The following is a 7,802-nucleotide window of genomic DNA, read 5'->3' on the forward strand; positions in this document are numbered from 1 at the left end:
GCTGAGTGGTTTTAGCGTGTGTAAGGACGTGATGCTGACCAACTCTTACACGTAGAAAAAGGCGTTAATCCCAGCGGCAATACGTGATAGACTTTTCAAAACCTATAGAGCTGAGCATTGTATAGCCACCCACGATGTGTACAATCGCCTATGCTATGCTATGCTACATATTAGAAGACATAGGACATCTTTCAAATGGATTCCATTCCTTCTCATGATAACAGTGTTGAATGGTAGGTACATTCTTGGAGGTGCATCACACAGCTCAGTGGAGAGCTAGGTATCAACTGATAAATGGAAATAAATTGTAAATATGTTATACCTAGATTGAATAAAGGAGAGGCACTGAGCTGGTAGCGATATCAGTCAGTGCCTGGGTTTGAGAACAAAGCCTCGCCTCTGTTTTTATTTCCAACAGGTTATGGACCCAGGGACGCCCTGGTTCGGGAAGCGAGGAGACCGAGATGCGGTATCCAAGATACGATGAGGAGGCCAATACCCGATGAGGTGTCAAGATGCGATGAGGCCTGGTGCCAATATTCGTTGAGACACCAAGATGCGGTGAGGGGACCAACACTCGATGAGGATTGATAGCCGTATGGGACCTGCGCTGATCGATGGACGCTGGAGCTGGATGGCAGAAGGTACTTGAGGCGGAAGACGCTTCGAGCCAGGAGGAGCTTGGTAGCCTCTTAGTAGCAGACGTAGCTTGGAGCCAGGGCCTGGTAGCAGAGTCTGCTTGGAGCCAGGATGAGTCTGGTAGCTCGGTTGCTAAGGAGGAGCTCGGTAGGCTGGAGGAGTACGTGGCCAGGTGAAGCTCGGGACGCGTCGGATCTGAGAGTGTGTGATGAGGAGGAGTGTTGAATGGTAGGTACATTCTTGGAGGTGCATCACACAGCTCAGTGGAGAGCTAGGTATCAACTGGTAAATGGAAATAAATTGTAAATATGTTATACCTAGATTGAATAAAGGAGAGGCACTGAGCTGGTAGCGATATCAGTCAGTGCCTGGGTTTGGAGAACAAAGCCTCGCCTGTGTTTTTATTTCCAACAAACAGTTGGTTTGGAATTGCCAAATTCGCTTATACAATGCAGAATAATAATTTCTATTTTAAAGAAACTTATTAAGTATCGTAATGGCCTTCTTTCCAACACTGATTCAATGTGCAACTCTAACGAGTTATATAAAAGAAAATAAACTGCAAGATATTCTGTAAATTTTAAATGTTGTTTGTTATTGGGTGTTTGAACTGTCTTGCATTTTTGCCGTTTCCCGTTTCCCCATTAATTAGACAATTTAGCCAGCATATGTTTAAAAAGCTCGTGGCTAAGGCTATCTAGCTCCCAGTGAGAATAGTTTTGTTTTCATAGGGAAACGTTTCCTTATGAAAACATTAAACAAAAATTGCTATCTTCTGCTGCTGCTTGAGAAGAGAAGGGTGATAAACGTAAGAAATGTAAATAAAGGGTGTCCCGACCCAAATTGCTCCACGGAAAATAGTGTAAGGTACACCGGGGAAAGTTGAAACGGGTGGGGCAAGATGAAACAGTGGGTTAACATGATGTTTTCTATTGAAGAAATACAATTTGTTTGCCATAACACATAGTTTTTGATTCAAACAATCTTTTAGCGAAGGATGAATTTTCAAATTTTATTGAAATCTATTTCAAAACATCGCGTTCCATCTTGCCCCACCCGTTTCACTTTGCCCCGGTGTACCTTATAACATTTGATTGCATGCATCAAAATTGCTAATTTTCCAACCAGCAACAGTTTATTATGTGCAGATGATACCATCAAAATTTCATCAGAATCGGTTTAGTATTGACGGAGATATCTCCGACGCGAGAAATTTAGATTTTGGGAATCTTGTACAAACAACGAATAAAAATAACAAATATTTAACATATGTAAAGCTTGAGTCAGAAATACTAAACCGATTACAATGATTTTTTTTTTCTGTAGGTGGCGTATATGTATATAAAAATATTGTTTTAAAATTTCATTCGATTTAGTCAAACGGATAAAAAGTTGTGATCGTATATGTAGCCAAAATTCGCAATATGCAAAATTGTTTTATAAGTATTGTGACATTCAAAGTTTTCCAACTTTGAAAGTGTTAAGCAAAAATGGCTCAAAATTTGATTGAAAACATGTTATTATATTAGGTTAACACTGTCAAGTTTTATAGAGAATCGCAGCAGTATTGACAGTTTTAAATTGTTAAGAAGTGTTTAAAATTCACTCTGAAGCGGTTTGAGTTTTTAATACTATAAAAATAAGTTCTCAACCGATTTCAATGAAAATTTTACCACTTAATATATATTATGTTGAAAACTTATAGTTAAATTTTCAGACGTTTTGACACACTAACAGTAAAGTTATAGTCAGAATGAGTGTACAAGATCCCAAAAATCTAAATTTCTTGCGTCGGAGGTATCTCCGTCAATACTTAATCGATTCTGATGAATTTTGTATGGCATTATCTTCACATTATATACTGTTGTTGGTTGAAATATTAGCCATTTTGATGCATGCAATTGCAATCATAAGTTATACACTATTTTCCGTGGTGCAATTTGGGTCGGGACACCCTTTAGATGGGTTTACTTTGATGTTCGATTTTTTTCGATACTTTCGTAGAATAATAAAGAATGTTGAGGTAGAGGAGGGTCAATGTTACAACAACTAAATTGCAGTTCAATGCGCACGCCGGGGTAACCTATTGTTTATTACACCAACGAACCTAATTTCAAAATGACTGACAACTCTCAGGTCACTTTAATAGATGTAACATGAGCATGAAAAGGACGGCAACAAGATCGATTAAGTAGGATATGTAATCCGTCTTTTTCGTGCACGTGTGTGGTCTGTTAAAAAGATCTGAGAAGTGTTGAACATTTTCATGGCTAGCTTCGTTGGTGTAATGAAGAATTGCCGGGGGCAAAGATGTCCTGCTGTTTCTCAAAAGTGCAAATTCTTCTTGAAATAAATTAGTAGAACACTACTTGAAATCAAAACTTCATCGGAAGAACGGGTTTACTGAATTCACAAATTTGATCTTACACATGCTCTCTTAGCATTTCGCGTTACAAAATTGTATTTTGTAAAATAAATAAAATCAAACATGTTTATATGTACACATATTTCTTGTACCAACTTTTCGAACCCTCTAAGCAGAATACCCTCTTCGAATGAGTGTAATCTCAGCGTCAGTTATCCACTCCAGTGAGGAAGATTACAAGTGGTAGTTGAAATACGTGCATCTGTCAAAGGATAAGCAAAATAGGGCGGAATTGAAAAGTACAAAACTGTTCATATACTTGTTGCCTCGCAACCGGCTTAATCAGTGATAGCACGATTTCTTGCTACAATGCGGTCACCAAGACCAACGCCCTCAATTTCATGTTCCCTAGAGCCCTTTGTCATCATGTAGGGTGTGGGACCATTTGGGCAGGAGCACCTGTTTTGGGCACTTACTGCTATATCTCAGTTAATTTCGAACCAATTGACTTGGATTTTTGCACATGGCTAGATACCGTGCGTATCTGGTCGTATCTCAAAAATCAAGTCAATCGGTTCAAAATTAAGTGAGTTATAGCAGCAAGTGCCCAAAATAGGTGCTCCTGCCCAAATGGTTCCCCAGACCCTACTTTGTCTTCGACGCATTAATGGCAAATTTGATTCACCTGGCTTCATTCTTAAGGCGAAACTGCATCCTTTTCCTCACTTTTTAGTTTTTGATTTTTTTTATAAAATAACGAAAATCGGTTTTCGTGCACATGTAGAGTATGGATCAAGGTATCTCCTGATTTTTTTCCAGATGGAAAATGTTTTTCGTTTTTGCAAAAACCATTTTTAAACAAAATTTTACCAAAAATTGGTTTCTGAAAAAACGAAAAACATTTTCCACCTGGAAAAAAATCAGGAGATACCTTGATCCATATCCTACATGTGCACGAAAACCGATTTTGAAAATAATGCTTCAAAAACTGAAAAAATGAGGATATGCTTCCAGTTTCGCCTTAAGTCGGATGTACGTTTCGGCCGTCGTCTCAAATTTCCTAGCTATACTATCAATGTCATCGGCGAAACCAAATAGCTGAACGAATTTCGTGAAAATCGCATGCACGAAAGACCATCACCTTGCCGTAACCCTCTGCGAGATTCGAAGGGACTCGAGAGTGTTCCTGATACTCGAACTACGCACATCTCTCGATCCATCGTCGCCTTGATCAGTCGTATAAGTTTATCCGGAAATTCGTATTCGTGCATAATCTGCCATAGCTGGTCTCGATCGATTGTACCATACGCCGATTTAAAATCGATGAACAAGTTATGTGTGGGCACGTTGTATTCGCGGCATTTCTGCAACACCTGGCGGATGGCGAACACCTGGTCCGTTGTAGCGCGGTTACCCATAAATCCAGCCTGATTTTGCCCCACGCACTCTCTTGCAATCGGTGATAGACGGTGGCATACAATTTGAGAGAGTATCTTTTGTTTTTATTAACGTGAATTTTAGCTTAAATGCTAATTCTACACTTAAGAGAGTATCTTGTATTCAGCGCTCAGTATTGTGATCGCGCGATAGTTCCCGCAATTTAACTTCTTGCCCTTTTTGTAGATAGGGCACAAGATACCTTCCATCCATTCTTCCGGTAAAATTTTCGAGCAGACGAGGTGAAGTTCACCGTGCGGCAATTTTCATTCATTTGTCTGCATATTCATATGCAGCTGCTCGATACTCGTTTGTCAACTGAATGAAAATCAATGAATATTTGTAACATCTTACAAAGTGTTACATTACTGATAATATATCAACGTTTCGATTACATTTAACTGTGATTTACACAGATCTTTTCCCATTCGATTGTTGTGGAGTGTTTTTGGAAGGAATCGTAGTCATAAACGTAGGTAATTATGAAGATGTTTCTCCATATTCAATGACTACGAATTGACTGACTGTGTGAAGAGGGAGAGCGAAAATGAATTTGTTTGTTTTGAATATTCAGTGCAGAGTCATTCAAATTCGTGCTGTTTTCAGTCAATGACTATGAACATTTTGCACCCTTGTCGGTAGTTCGGTACACTCATCGGGCTCAGAGAGTACTTTTATATGAAGTTACGTACCATGCGTCTCCATCATCAAGCGAGCGTGGATGTCTCCATTGAACGGGAGAGCGCATCCGGGAATACATTGTCTCTTCCCCTCCTGTGTCGAATCTGTCGGGTCATTGGTGCATTAGGTGGTATTCATTTGCATAGATTCTGACAAGCAGGCTCCCCAGCATGTCCGGAGTGCGCAAACCTCGACGAGACCGCGGAGCACGTGCTTTTTAGTTGCATACGCTTAGTGGAGCAAAGGTTGATCACAAGATATGCGGTGCACATCAATGTGCGCACAATAGTCTCACGTTTGGGCAGACAACGACAGTTCACTAGGTCTTTGGATAGGATAGAAAACGTAATCCTTCAGAAGCAGTTCACCAGCCGTGCACGGAACATGTCGTCCAGTAAGACACTGTTGCGTACTGACTCAGAAGGTTACGGTATCATATGGTGTCATATGGTCAAATTTGTATTTGTTTTTTTGTCATGTCTAGGTTTGAAGAATGTTACTGTTCAAATTTATGTTGTGGCCTATAATTCAGTAATCTTTGGTGTGCCTATGATCTGTTACGATGGTCGATGTGTTCGTTATGTCCATTTTTGTTGATCCTCATTTTAATACTATTTTTATTATCTTTGAAAGTTGTATTTGGTCCACATCCCTAGCACTATCAGCATCGGTCCAAATAGTTCCAAATTAAAAAATCCTTCCATACACTCAGTCAAAAAATGTAAAAATATCTAATTTGTCATAGTCTACGTTAGTCAAAGTCGAAGTAGTCAGTTTTTGTCGATTTTGTCTTGATCACACGTTAGCTTCGATTCTACATATAAGCAAGCACTAGTAAATGCTGCACTTCCCACTATTAGTTTCTTAGTTATTTTAAATTGATATTGCAAGAAAATATTATAAAGCATTAGGCATTCGAAACATATTAGGGTTTACTCACAAAACTATCAGATATAAAAAATATAGAGAAAATTAAATCACGAAAGCATGTTGAGAACTATGTATTAGCAAATTGAATTGTATACACAAGATACTACTAATTATTACATATTGTAATTGAATTTTTAAAATTAACCGAATAGTGGAAAGCCCAGGCAACAGTTGAAAGTCTGCTGACTCAAAAAAGATTCAGAGACTCGCCACAAAACACAAATAATTTCATTATGATTCACAACGACTCTCGAAACCTTCCCAGACTCAATCGATCGAAACTGTTTTCTGGGTATAGAAACTACTAGGCCCCAGCAGGTCCCTCCTGTATATCGAGCATTTCTGATAAATCAGCCATACTCCATCTGTAGCAGCCGGTTCGCAATGAACCGTTGGAAGTGCATTAAAGTGTTAAAGGTGATATTTTCATTACAAGAATTAGAATCAACATCCTTCACTTTAATACCGTCGAACCTTGTGATCTTGGCCAGGGAGTAAATATGGGGCTAAAAATTAGGAAAGATATAGGGGAACTCTTTCTCGGCAGTTTTGTTCCCTTCGTCATGGGGGTTTTTTGAAACCTGTAAATAGGTCTCAGAGTTGGCCTCAAATCCTTCCCAACCAAGCTGAGTTATATGCCCAAATTTCAGGCAATTCGGCCCACAAAAACCCCCATGAAGAAGAGAACAAGCCTGCCGAGAATACCCATCGTCACCCTACCAGTATGCATTTTTGATCGGTTTTATCTTAACGGAGCACAGAGGCACACCACAACGCACTTAATCATTTCAGTGGAAAATCATAGGAAAAAAATGTTTCTACACTGTTTCACATTTATTGCCATAACTCTACAGTAAACGCTAATATCGCTATGAAAATTAGAGTGCAAATAGAAAACAAGTTGTTGAATTTGGGAAAATTTTATTGTATAACACTAGGATGTAAAATATGTTCATTAAACAATGGAGAAAACACGCTTTTTTAATGCTTACGTTAAAACCGATGTATGACTTAGAAAAACATTTATGTCACTTTAGACAGTTAACTGAGTTTGGTGAGTAGTAAATATGCATAATTGAAGTAACGTTGATAAATATATACTGGTTTGAAACCACTTTGAACACTTTGGGGACATTTTTTGTAGGTATTTTGGCGATATTGTTCAATCGGAACAACATGGGTTTCTTTGAAATTTCGTAGTATAAAACATCAAATCGAGATTTCTCGAGATTCCTCCTAGGAATTATTTTAAAAATTTACCAACCGGTGCAGAATAGCAACAGGGTTCGATCCCTGAACTTAGTTTTGATGAACATTTTTATTTTATAATAATGGTCTGTGGGGGCACCGTGCGGTGGAGATATCACTCCGGACAACATTGTTGAAATACTTTTAGGTGCACTAGTATAATGCTCAGAATGTGACATCACTTTCTCTTTTATATCTCATTTTTTGGGTAAAGATCACTGCGTCCAGATTTTAGGATTATTGTATTTTCCGCTTTTGCTGTGAAGTACACAAGCTAACACAGTAACATACTTATCTTTGAGATACCTGAGTATCGATTGAACACAAGACCAACTATTACCTATTGATGAATAGAGATCCTGAGTTACAGCATATGTGATTCCCCCCATTTGGCGAGACTCTCCTCTATCTGATAACAGAAGACGTTTACATAAATAAATTGAAATACGCCTAGGAGGGACGGAAGAAGCTGATGCGTGCAAAAATGGTTACTCCGTCCTTT

Source organism: Aedes albopictus, chromosome 3, assembly GCF_035046485.1.
Source record: "Aedes albopictus strain Foshan chromosome 3, AalbF5, whole genome shotgun sequence".
NCBI lineage: Eukaryota > Metazoa > Arthropoda > Insecta > Diptera > Culicidae > Aedes > Aedes albopictus.